Source organism: Haematobia irritans, chromosome 1 (genome assembly GCF_050003625.1).
Source record: "Haematobia irritans isolate KBUSLIRL chromosome 1, ASM5000362v1, whole genome shotgun sequence".
NCBI classification, from domain to species: domain Eukaryota; kingdom Metazoa; phylum Arthropoda; class Insecta; order Diptera; family Muscidae; genus Haematobia; species Haematobia irritans.
In genome coordinates, this window is record NC_134397.1 from 193,804,966 (window position 1) to 193,817,858 (window position 12,893).

At 30.9% G+C, this 12,893-nt stretch overlaps 1 protein-coding gene across 8 annotated transcripts in view; it reads left to right on the forward strand.

Moving 5' to 3' along the window:
* Positions 1-12,893, forward strand: part of LOC142222327 (CUB and sushi domain-containing protein 3) — an 839,952-nt gene that overhangs the window by 3,717 nt on the left and 823,342 nt on the right. Inside the window, exon 1 of one of the 8 annotated variants that reach the window (XM_075292413.1) lies at positions 10,124-10,256. The exons of the other annotated variants lie outside the window; for them this stretch is intronic. The gene's annotated coding sequence lies outside the window, so the exon portion shown is untranslated. Of the gene's footprint in view, positions 1-10,123; positions 10,257-12,893 lie in introns of those variants that run through there. 8 annotated transcript variants of the gene reach the window in all.

Sequence of the window (12,893 nt, forward strand, 5' to 3'; positions counted from 1 at the left end):
ATCGAAATATTGCTCTAAGACCCCATAAAGTATATATATTCTGGGTCGTGGTGAAATTCTGAGTCGATCTGAACATGTCCGTCCGTCTGTTGAAATCACGCTAACTTCCGAACGAAAGAAGCTATCGACTTGAAACTTGGCACAAGTAGTCGTTATTGATGTAGGTCGGATGGTATTTCGAATGGGCCATATCGGTCCAGTTTTAGGTATAGCCCCCATATAAACGGACCGCCAAATTTGGCTTGCGAGGACTCTAAGAGAAGCAAATTTAACCGATCCAGCTGAAATTTGGTACATGGTGCAAGTATATGGTCTCTAACAACTATGCAAAAATTGGTCCACATCGGTTAATAATTCAATGATTAAAACCGCTTTGTTCATCGTAATTAAAGGAATAGGAAAAACAATTAGGTAATATGGGGAAAAATTTAAGAATTTGAAGCAGAACAAAAAGTGAAGCAGATTTTTGGAAGAAGGAGTGACGAAGTAAATTTTGTGAAAATGAAGCAAAATACTTCGATTGAAGTAGTAGCGGCAGCATTGGTGAAGAGCCAAGCACAACTAGCTTCTTATAATTTATTTGAATAAAAAAGAAAATGAAGTACTGAAAAAATAGTTATTATGCTTAAAATTGTGAAAGTTATATTGGCGAACAATTTTCGAATTTCCAAACGGAGTAAAGTGATAGTTTTTCAGATATTTTTTCAGGCACGCTGCCTCCATCGAGAATAAAAACACTGGCTGATAGTCATATAGATGTTATTTTATGAGAATTTATAAATGTTTAATAAAATTAATAAACATCTAAACAATCGTGTTTTACTTGACCACAATGATTCTTTTCTAACTATCTTAAAATTCACTTTGTCTGATTGTTTGAAGGGGCTCTTATTGGCGTCTTTCTAAATGTATCCAGAAGGGCACCTAATAATTGCACTCATGCGATACTTTTTTGTAGTAACTTGGCGCGGTAACAGGTTGGCTGATAAGTCCCCGGTCTAACAAAGAAAAACACATTTTTTTGTCAAAATTCGTTTTTATAATTCAACATAGTTCCCTTCAAGAGCGATACAACGATTATAACGACCTTCCAATTTTTTAATACCATTTTGGTAGTACTCCTTCGGTTTTGCCTCAAAATAGGCCTCAGTTTCGGCGATCACCTCTTCATTGCAGCCTAATTTTTTCCCTGCAAGCATCCTTTTGAGGTCTGAGAACAAGAAAAAGTTGCTGGGGGCCAGATCTCGAGAATACGTTTTGCCGCGATTTCGACCTTCAAACACTCCAATAACGCCATATACCCTGCCAACATTTTTTGAATTTGGGGACTCATTTGAGAATCCCCACTACGTCGAAAACAATCATATACGACATCAAAAACTCGTCGGAAAAGCGCCGTCACTATTGAGAAGTTGTACCACGCCAAGTTACTACAAAAATGTTTCGCATGAGTGCAATTATTAGGTGCCTTTATAGATCAATTTAGAACGACGCCAATAAGGGACCCTCCAAACAATCAGAAAAAGTGCATTTTAAGATAGTTGTAAAAGAATCATTGTGGTCGAGTAAAACACGTTTGTTTAGATATTTATTAATTTGATTAAACATTTACAAATTCTTAAAAATATAACACTTATACCATTATCACATTACATTTAACATAATTTTTGGCATTAATGATGATGTTGAGTTACAAGTAGCGAGTTACATGTTGCTGCGTCTATCAACCAGTGTTTTTATTCCATGGAGGCAGCGTGTCTGTAAAATATCTGAAAAACAATCACTTTATTCCATTTGGAAAATCACCAAATTGTTCACCAATATACCTTTCACAATTTTAAGCGTATAATCTATGTTTTCAGAACTTTATTTTCGTTTTTATTTAATTAAAATATAACAAGCTGGTTGCGCTTGGCGTTTCACAAAAAAATGGCTTTTTAACAGTAGGGATGGCAAATTAATTGCATGTACTTTTTGATGTACCTTTTCATGATGGTTGAAGTGACATTTACGAGTCTGTGGTAACGATGAGGTTGAAATGGAACTTTGAAATGCTGGCAGGGATAATAGTCACTGTTGATAGTTTTTCCCTTCTCAAGATAATCGATAAAAATTATTCCATGCGCATCCCAAAAAACAGAGGCCCTTACTTTGCCAGCGGACTTTTGAGTCTCAGCCGACTGTCGATTGGACTCAGGAGTGTAGTGATGGAGCCATGTTTCATCCATTGTCACATATCGACTGAAAAACTCGGGTGTATTACGAGTTAATAGCTGCAAACACCGTTCAGAATCATCAACACGTTATTGTTTTTGGTCAAATGTGAGCTCGCGCGGCACCCATTTTGCACAGAGCTTCCGCATATCCAAATATTGATGAATGATATGACCAACACGTTCCTTTGATATCTTTAAGGCCTCTGCTATCTCGATCAACTTCATTTTACGGCCATTAAAAATAATTTTGTGGATGTTTTTGATGTTTTAATCGGTAACCACTTCTTTCGGGCGTCCACTGCGTTCACCGTCCTCCGTGCTCATTTCACCACGCTTGAATTTTGCATACCAATCAATTATTGTGGATATCCCTGGGGCAGAGTCCGGAAACTCATTATCAAGCCAAGTTTTTGCTTCCACCGTATTTTTTCCCTTCAGAAAACAGTATTTTATCAAAACACGAAATTCCTTTTTTTCAATTTTTTTCACACTAACAAAAGTTGCTTCACAAAAGACGCTCTATCTCACAAACTAATTTAATTACAGACGTCAAATTTTGACACGAATCATTTGAAGGTTGGTACTATATAAAAATAATATGCATTTAATACTAGAGACGCCATCTATGTATCAAACTGGGGACTTATCAGCCAACCTGTTATAACTTCTCAATAGTGACGGCGCTTTTCCGAGGAATTTTGGATATCGTATACGATTGTTTTCGACATAGTGGGGATTCTCAGAAGCGCCCCCAAATTAAAAAAATGTTGGCAGGGTAGTGAAGATACTACAAAAAGAGAAAAAAAAAATCTTATAGATGGGAAGAAACCAGAATATTTAATTCAATGATATATAATCATGGTTTGAAGAAATACTGCATGGTACATGGTAGGGGGATAGGAAACCCGTAAAACCCATTAGTTACGTCTATGCCATTAAGCAAATGCCGACAATCAAAATTCTGCTCAAATGAAAAATTGTAATCATCTGATAACTTGAAACTACCTTCTTAAATATATCTTGTTCCTGCATTTATAACTCGCAGTCGTATGATGTACGAATGAAAATGTATACTTCACAGGATTAATTCTAAATCCTTCATTGATTTGAAGGCTTTTGTTGGTATTGTAAATTAAAATTCCTAAATTCCTTATCTATTGTTTTTCGTTTGGGTGATTCCTTGACAAGTCGAAAGAGTATTAAGATTATTGATTTTAATATTATCCGTTTTTAGCCTGAGATCTTTTTATTATCGTTTTATTAGATATTTATTTATAATATTTCGCAATTTTCATCATCATTTCTACCGTTAAAGTTCTTCTTGCAATAATTCAATTCAATCAGCAATTCGAAAACGATGATTTTTTGTAAACACATGTAACACAGCTAATTAATTCACAATAACATAGAAAAGGTATACATTAACTATAGCATGCTTTTAGGCTGTAACTTTATTGGTTAGTACATGCGGTTGTTGTCTTGGATTTGTTAAAAGCCACCAAGACAGCTAAGCCATTCACAATAGTATATAAGAGTTGACATGTTAATACTGCATACTTTTAGGCTACATCTTTTATATTGGATTTTTCACATTGTAATTTCTGCTATTAAAAAACAGCTATTTTTTGCCAGTTACGTTTTGCAATTAATTAATTTAGGAAGATGATTTTTGCATTTTTAGTTTCGAGTTTTGTTGGAAACATCGAATGTATTACCCACCTTCATAACTTAATATGATTGAACACTTGTCTGGTTTGCTTCACAAGTCCTATTAATTTGACAAAACGTTTATAACATATTTTCCAGTGGAATAAAATATTTTTCATTTGTAGTTATCTAATGAAAATGTGTTTACACCATAGTATTTCAAAGAAAAACACATAAATTATTTTACGGCAACAAAAAATAATTTAAATTATAAATTATATTGTATTTAAAAATTAAAAAAAAAAAACTTTAGGGATAGGGATACAAAAGTCGAGAATTTACCTTTTGACTAATTGACTTATTATTAAAAAAAGTAGAAAAGCCAAAGTTGCTTTTTGTAATCTACAAATTCGACTGATACAATTTTAACGCAAAAGTCTAAATTTAATTTTAATTTTTTTTAATATTTTTAGTTGGAAATATTTTTTTCATGGGATGGGACTATATTTACTTTGACATTCCGTTTGTAATCCATCGACGTATTGGTCTCAGACCAAGTTGATCTAGCGATATTCGTCCGTCCGTCTGTTAAAATGATGCTAACTTCTGAATGAAACAAACTATTGACTTAAAACCGCAAGTAGCTGTTATTGATGTAGGTCGGATGGTATTGCAATCGGATCACTTTTGGACCTACGCAGACTCTTGGTGTAGCAAGTTCCATCTGATAATTGGTTGATAGTTTTGCTGCAAGTAGAGTATGCGTGCGTCCATCCAACCATCTTGCAGTCTATAGGGCTTTGCCCAAATAAATTTGACAAACATTCTTTTCCTCTGTTGCTTAAGCTACACTTGTAGTTTAGTCAATGTGTGGTTTTAAGCTGTAATAAAAAACAACAACAATGCTTAAAGAACAAAACCAACAATAACAAAACAAAACGAATGGAAAATTTTATTTCTATAGAAAATTTTGTCAAAATTTTATTTCTATAGAAAATTTTTTTAAAAATTTAATTTCTATAAAAAATTTTGTCAAAATTTTATTTCTATAGAAAATTTTGCCAAAATTTTATATCTATAGAAAATTTTGACAAAATTTTATTTCTATAGAAAATTTTGTCAAAATTTCATTTCTATAAAAAATTTTGTCAAAAGTTTATATCTATAGAAAATTTTGTCAAAATTTTATTTCTATAGCAAATGTTGTCAAAATTGTATTTCTATAGAAAATTTTGTCAAAATTTCATTTCTATAGAAAATTTTGTCAAAATTTTATTTCTATAGAAAATTGTGTCAAAATTTTATTTCTATAGAAAATTTTGCTAAAATTTTATTTCTATAGAAAATTATGTCAAAATTTTATTTCTATAGAAAATTTTGCTAAAATTTTATTTCTATAGAAAATTGTGCTAAAATTTTATTTCTATAGAAAATTTTGTCAGATTTTTATTTCTATAGAAAATTTTGCTAAAATTTTATTTCTATAGAAAATTGTGCTAAAATTTTATTTCTATAGAAAATTTTGTCAAAATTTTATTTCTATAGAAAATTTTGTCAAAATTTTATTTCTATAGAACATTTTCTAAAAATTTTATTTCTATAGAAAATTTTGTCAAAATTTTATTTCTCTGGAAAATTTTGTCAAAATTTTACTTCTATAGAAAATTTTGTCATAATTTCATTTCTATAAAAAGTTTTGTCAAAATTTTATTTCTTTAGAAAATTTTGTTAAAATTTTATTTCTATAGAAAATTTTGTCAAAATTTTATTTCTATAGAAAATTTTGTAAATATTTCATTTCTATAGATAATTGTGTCAAAATTTTATTTCTATAGAAAATTTTGTTAAAATTTTATGTCTGTAAAAAATTTTGCTAAATTTTTATTTCTATAGAAAAATTTATCAAAATTTGATTTCTATAGAAAATTTTGTCAAAATTTTATTTTTATAGAAAATTTTGTTAAAATTTCATTTTTATAGAAAAATTTGTCAACATTTTATTTCTATAGAAAATTTTGTTAAAATTTTATTTCTATAGAAAATTTTTTCAAAATTTTATTTCTATAGAAAATTTGTCAAAATTTTATTTCTATAGAAAATTTTGTCAAAATTTTACTTCTATAAAAAATTTTGTCAAAATTTTATTTCTATAGAAAAATTTGTCAAAATTTTATTTCTATAGAAAATTTTGTCAACATTTTATTTCTATAGAAAATTTTGTCAAAATTTTATTTCTATAGAAAATTTGTCAAAATTTTATTTCTATAGAAAATTTTGTCAAAATTTTACTTCTATAAAAAATTTTGTCAAAATTTTATTTCTATAGAAAAATTTGTCAAAATTTTATTTCTATAGAAAATTTTGTCAAAATTTTACTTCTATGGAAAATGTTGTCAACATTTTATTTCTTTAGAAAATTTTGTCAAACTTTTACTTCTATGGAAAATTTTGTCAAAATTTTATTTCTATAGAAAATTTATCAAAATTTTATTTCTATAGAAAATTTTATCAAAATTTTATTTCTATAGAAAATTTTGTCAAAATTTTATTTCTATAGAAAATTTTATCAAAATTTTATTTCTATAGAAAATTTTGTCAAAATTTTATTTCTATAGATAATTGTGTCAAAATTTTATTTCTATAGAAAATTTTGGAAAATTTTATGTCTGTAGAAAATTTTGCCAAATTTTTATTTCTATAGAAAAATTTGTCAACATTTGATTTCTATAGAAAATTTTGTCAACATTTTATTTCTATAGAAAATTTTGTCAAAATGTATTTCTATAAAAAATTTTGCCAAAATTTTATTTCTATAAAAAATTTTGTCAACATTTTATTTCTATAGAAAATTTTGTCAACATTTTATTTCTATAGAAAATTGTGTAAATTTTTTTTTTCTGTAGAAAATGTTGTCAAAATTTTATTTCTATAGAAAATAGTGTCAATATTTTATTTCTATAGAAAATTTTCTTAAAATTTTATTTCTATAAAAAATTTTGTCAAACACAATTTTCTCTATAGAAAATTTTGTCAAAATTTTATTTGTATAGAAAATTTTGTTAAAATTTTATATCTATAGAAAATTGTATCAAAATTTTATTTCCATAGAATAATTTTGTCAAAATTTTATTTCTATAGAAAATTTTGACAATATTTTATTTCTATAGAAAATTTTGTCAAAATTTTATTTCTATCGAAAATTTTGTCAATATTTTATTTCTATAGAAAATTTTGTCAAAATTTTATTTCTATAGAAAATTTTGTCAAAATTTTATTTATGTAGAAAATTTTGTCAAAATTTTATTTCCGTAGAAAATGTTGTCAACATTTTATTTCCAGAGAAAATTTATGAAGTAGCTCTTAGTTGGAGAGGAATATTTTCCAAATCTACCAAAACATAAAGAATTCTACCTAACAGTAAAAAATCTACCATTTTTAGTAGAATTCTACCAACTGTGGTAACGACTCCAGATTTTTAACTTTTATTCGATTATTGTATAACCGACTCTTGACGCATCTGACTTCGAAAAGTTATTTGAGCCACACATTTTAAGACGTAAGTTGAACAATCCTTAGACACTCCCGCTTCCACACGCGATAAAAACTAAAATATAACTTCCCAGCAAAAAAAGTGTCGCCAAAAAATAATGAAAATATTATTTTTGGATCCGGAAGTGGTGCAAAATTGACGCAGAAGCGATGAATTTAATATGGGCTTGTCATAGGACGGAAGTCCTTCATTTCAACAGCCGTTGCAGTGAATTTGATCACTTCTTTAGGTGTGATCCGAATTCAATGATTTTGATGTAAATTAAAAATTCTGTGATATTTTGTAAATAAATAATATTTATAATTTGTTATAATTTTTAATGGACTCTAACGCTTGTCTGAAACGTTTAACCTCAAATATTTTAAAAAATGCAAAATTTGTTCAGATGGATTAGCATTTTTTTTCAACAAAATTTATGTAATTTGTACCATTTTATGAATTGTTACTCTGGTTTTAACCTATTTAAAACAAAAAACAAGTATATACGGCCGTAAGTTCGGCCAGGCCGAATCTTATGTACCCTCCACCATGGATTGCGTAGAAACTTCTACGAAAGACTGTCATCCACAATCGAAATACTTGGGTTGTGGTATCTTAAAACTTCTTAACATCGTTTTCTAAATTGTGAGTTAGTCCATACGTGGTATATATTAGACAAAAAAGTTATGTATAGTTAAGTCTACAAATAATTAATAATCGATATGAACTTTTTGCACGGTACGTAGAGAGCCAGAATTGAAATATGGGGGTAACTTATATGGGGGCTATATACAATTATGAACTTGATATGGACCACTTTTTGTGTGATTGGAAATCGATTTATCTGAGGGATATATATAACTATAGACCGATATGGACCCAGTTAGGCATAGTTGTTAACGACCATAAACTAGTACAATGTACCAAATTTCAACTCGGATGAAATTTGCTCCTCCAAGAGGCTCCAAAACCAAATCTCGTGATCGGTTTATATGGGGCTATATATGATTATGGACTGATATGGACCACTTTTGGCATGGTTGTTAAATATCATATACGATCACCACGTACCAAATTTCAAGCAGATCGCATGAATTTTGCTTCTCCAAAAGGCACCGGAGGTCAAATCTGGAGATCGGTTTATATGGGAGCTATATATAATTATGGACCGATGTGGACCAATTTTCGCATGGTTTTTAGAGACCATATACTTACACCATGTACCAAATTTCAGCCGGATCGGATAAAATTTGCTTCTCTTAGAGGCCTCGCAAGCCAAATTGGGGGATGGGTTTATATGGGAGCTATATATAATTATGGACCGATGTGGACCAATTTTCGCATGGTTGTTAGAGACCATATACTTACACCATCTACCAAATTTCAGCCGTATCGGATGAAATTTGCTTCTCTTAGAGGCCTCGCAAGCCAAATCGGGGGATCGGTTTATATGGGGGCTATATATAATTATGGACCGATGTGGACCAATTTTTGCATGGTTGTTAGAGACCATATACTAACATCATGTACCAAATTTCAGCCGGATCGGATGAAATTTGCTTCTCTTAGAGGCCTCGCAAGCCAAATCGGGGGATCGGTTTATATGGGGGCTATATATAATTATGGACCGATGTCGACTAATTTTTGCATGTTTGTTAGAGACCATATACTAACACCATGTACCAAATTTCAGTGGGATCGGTTTATATGGGGGCTATATATAATTATGGACCGATGTAGACCAATTTTTGCATGGTTGTTAGAGACCATATACTGACACCATGTAACGAATTTCAGCCGGATCGGATGAAATTTGCTTCTCTTAGAGGCCTCGCAAGCCAAATTTGGGGGTCTGTTTATATGGGGGCTATACGTAAAAGTGGACCGATATGACCCATTTGCAATACCGTCCGACCTACATTAATAACAACTACTTGTACCAAGTTTCAAGTCGATAGCTTGTTTCGTTCGGAAGTTAGCGTGATTTCAACAGACGGACGGACGGACGGACATGCTCAGATCGACTCAGAATTTCTCCACGACCCAGATTATATATACTTTATGGGGTCTTAGAGCAATATTTCGATGTGTTACAAACGGAATGACAAAGTTAATATACCCCCCATCCTATGGTGGAGGGTATAAAAAGTTAAAATTACCCATTAAAAGTAATGAAAACCCAATTTGTAAAAAATTGAATTAAAACAACTTCCTGGGTAGTTAGAACATCCTTGGGAGTACATCTTCTCGAAGTACTTTTAAAGTTGTGCCTTTGGAAGAACTTCCAATTTTTTTTGCTGGGTTCGAGCTGTCTAAATTTTCGACAGACAGATCGGACACATATTTTATTTTAAGTGTCCTTTCTGATACTCTTATAATAAGCAGTGAGGCTAAGTTTTGCATTTATTTTGAATTTTCTTTAAGTCAGCAAAATAACTCAAAATACGTCAGTTATTATTCTTCCATGCAATGACTCTCTTTGGGAATTTTGAAATACTCTTAAACATAAAATTTGCACATCTCTCTCACACACACACATACATACAAATACATGAACACAATAAAAGCTTTTCTTTTATGCCGCACAAAGTCCTTGGACCACATTTACTATACGACGATGGCAGTAGGACACTTTGCAGCTACAGAAGGCCTTTAGCCAGCTTCCACATGTTCAGTATCAGTATCAGCCCAATGAGTAGTCAGTTTGAAACTCGTGAGCGACAGTGAAGGTTGTATGTGCAAACTCGGCAAAGAAACCTCTTTGAAATAAAACCGAAAAATAATACATTCTAAGGCATTCTTCATTCCTTTTCATCATTTTCTAATATCAACCTACAACAACTACCTACTACACCTTGTTGGATGTAATAATCATTGATGATTGATAAGTTTTATATAAAAAAAAAGAAAATTAAGAAGAAAAAAATCTGAAATTTTTGTGAAAAATGTGAAAATATTTTATTCAAGAAATTGAAATGATTTAAAAATGTGTGAAGCTGCAAACACAAAAAAAAAAGAAAAACAAATTGTGAAAATTTTCGGGAGCAAAAATATCATTACACTTCCATTCGTTGATTCCTTTCCAACCCTTGTCAAAGTGTAGCTAATAAGAAAATTGAATTAATTTTTTTTTTATGTTTCAAATAATATATTTTTTTTATAAATAAATTAAAAGTTTCTTTTGAGGAATCCAAAAAAATAAGTGCAAATGTGGAAGTCTCTTAAGCAGAAGATGAAAATGAAACAAATATAAAAACCATCCACCACCAACGCCCCGTTAAACGTTGTAAATTTTCATGTATCAAAAGCACAAAAAAATAAAATAAAATAGAAAAAAACAAGCAAGAATCTGGTCCCCCCACATCTCCCTCCCCCTCCTCCCACCATCAATATCAGGGCTTTTTTGATGCCGTCTACACGAGAAAAATCGAACCAACGAAGCGTAGGAAAAACGTGCGTTTGTTTGACCATGTTTGTGTGTGTGTGAGTGCGTATGTTTTTTTGGTCCTTCGGTTTGAATGTGTCGAAATAAAATCAAAAGCAGATATTAAACAACCCTTGTGTCGCGAAGTGTTGTCTTATCCAGCAGCAGCAGCAGCAGAAGCAGCCACCAAAACGACCGTCCGAACGACCCACTAAACGACAAAGCAACCATCCAAACCACCAAACCATCCACCCTACTCGACTTAAACTCAATGGACTCCTTTTCTTCTTGTTTAACGTCTCTCCTCTCTTTTACACAGCAAAATGAAAAATAAGTAAAGTCAGTCAGTCAGCCAGCCAGTACGACCTCAAGAAATCTTTGCTTTGGCAAATAAAAGGAAATGTGAATATATAATTATGGGAAAATAGAAACCTACTAAATGAAAATCCCCAAGGACAATAGCAATAATATTTCAAATATATCTTAGTGATTAGCCTTTATTTTTAAATTGTTTTCAATATTAAGAAAAACAATCTTCTCATTCTCAATTTGGGATTTTAGGAAAAAATTTAAAAATTAGTTTTTAAGAATAATTTTCTTCTCCTGTGTGTTTATCTATGATATTGTGTTTAGTTACATCGTTGTTTTTTGTTTTTTCTTTCTTTCATTTACTTCCGATTTGGGAGCCGCTCCCAAATTGCGAAAATACCCCAAAAAGCAATAATAACAAAAACAAATATATATATATACCCCATACAAACTCTCACATAAATACATTTACGCACTTACGCATACAGCATCAGCAGCAGTAGCAGTGTCATCATTCGCCCAACAATAATAAGCATATGACAGTGTTGCCATGAGGCAAGCAATTCAATTATGATAAAATATTTCTCAGTTATATGGTACATTTTACAATAGAATATTTTTATACTCTAACGGAAATTTAAATCATTGTATTTCGTGATGCAATATTTGGGAAATTTAAGAAATGTACTCGTAAGCCAATATTCTTAGCTACTGGGGCACTGGAAAAGTCATTTATTAAACTGATGCTAACTAAACTTAACTTATGTCTCTTACAAGAAATGTATTTTGTTCAATTGATTTTTAAATTAAAAAAAAAAAAATCCCCGGCCCAATGAAATTTTCTTCATTCCAAGTATGACTCAAAAATTGTATGACTAAACTTAGGTATACATTTCAATAATCGAAAAAAAGTTCAGTGTTAACTAAAGGAGTTTGAAAAAGTTTGTTTGGAATAAAATTATTTTTTTTTTTTGATAAACATTTATTCTCGTACAGGGTGTGAAAACGAATTAATAAAGGCTAACTCCATTTTCCAAAATATGAAATTTTTTTATTAGTGCTAATCAATTGTAGATCCACGTTCATTCTTCTTAAGATTAAATTATTCGTTACCCGATCCGTCCAGGGTATTTTTAGGTTATAGCCATGAACGCAAAAATCAAGCATTTCTATTTATAGATAATATTGTAGGGCACACAGCCGATGTAATGAAACGTTTTTTTTTTTTTAAAGAAAACAAACCAGTTTAGTTGGTCCATTTCTTACAGACGATCTACAAAATACAACCGTTGCACTAGGGTTGCCAAATGGACTGGAATGGACTGTAATTTCCAGATTTTCTACATGTCCAGTTGCAAGCTATTCAGTAATATGTCCAGCCAAATAAATATACTTTTGAAATAATATTTCAATAGAAAAGACTACACGTTTAGGTATTTATCTTTTTCTACCCACCACCATAGAATGGTGACGGGGGTATAATAAGTTTGTCATTCCGTTTGTAACACATCGAAATATCGATTTCCGACTATATAAAGTATATATATATATTCTTGATCAGGGAGAAATTCTAAGATGATATAACAATGTCCGTCTGTCTGGCTGTCTGTTGTAATCATGCTACAGTCTTCAATAATGAAGCAATCGTGCTGAAATTTTGCACAAACTCGTCTTTTGTCTGCAGGCAGGTCAACTTCGAAGATGGGCTATATCGGTTTAGGTTTTGATATAGTCCCCATATAAACCGACCTCCCGACTTGGGGTCTTG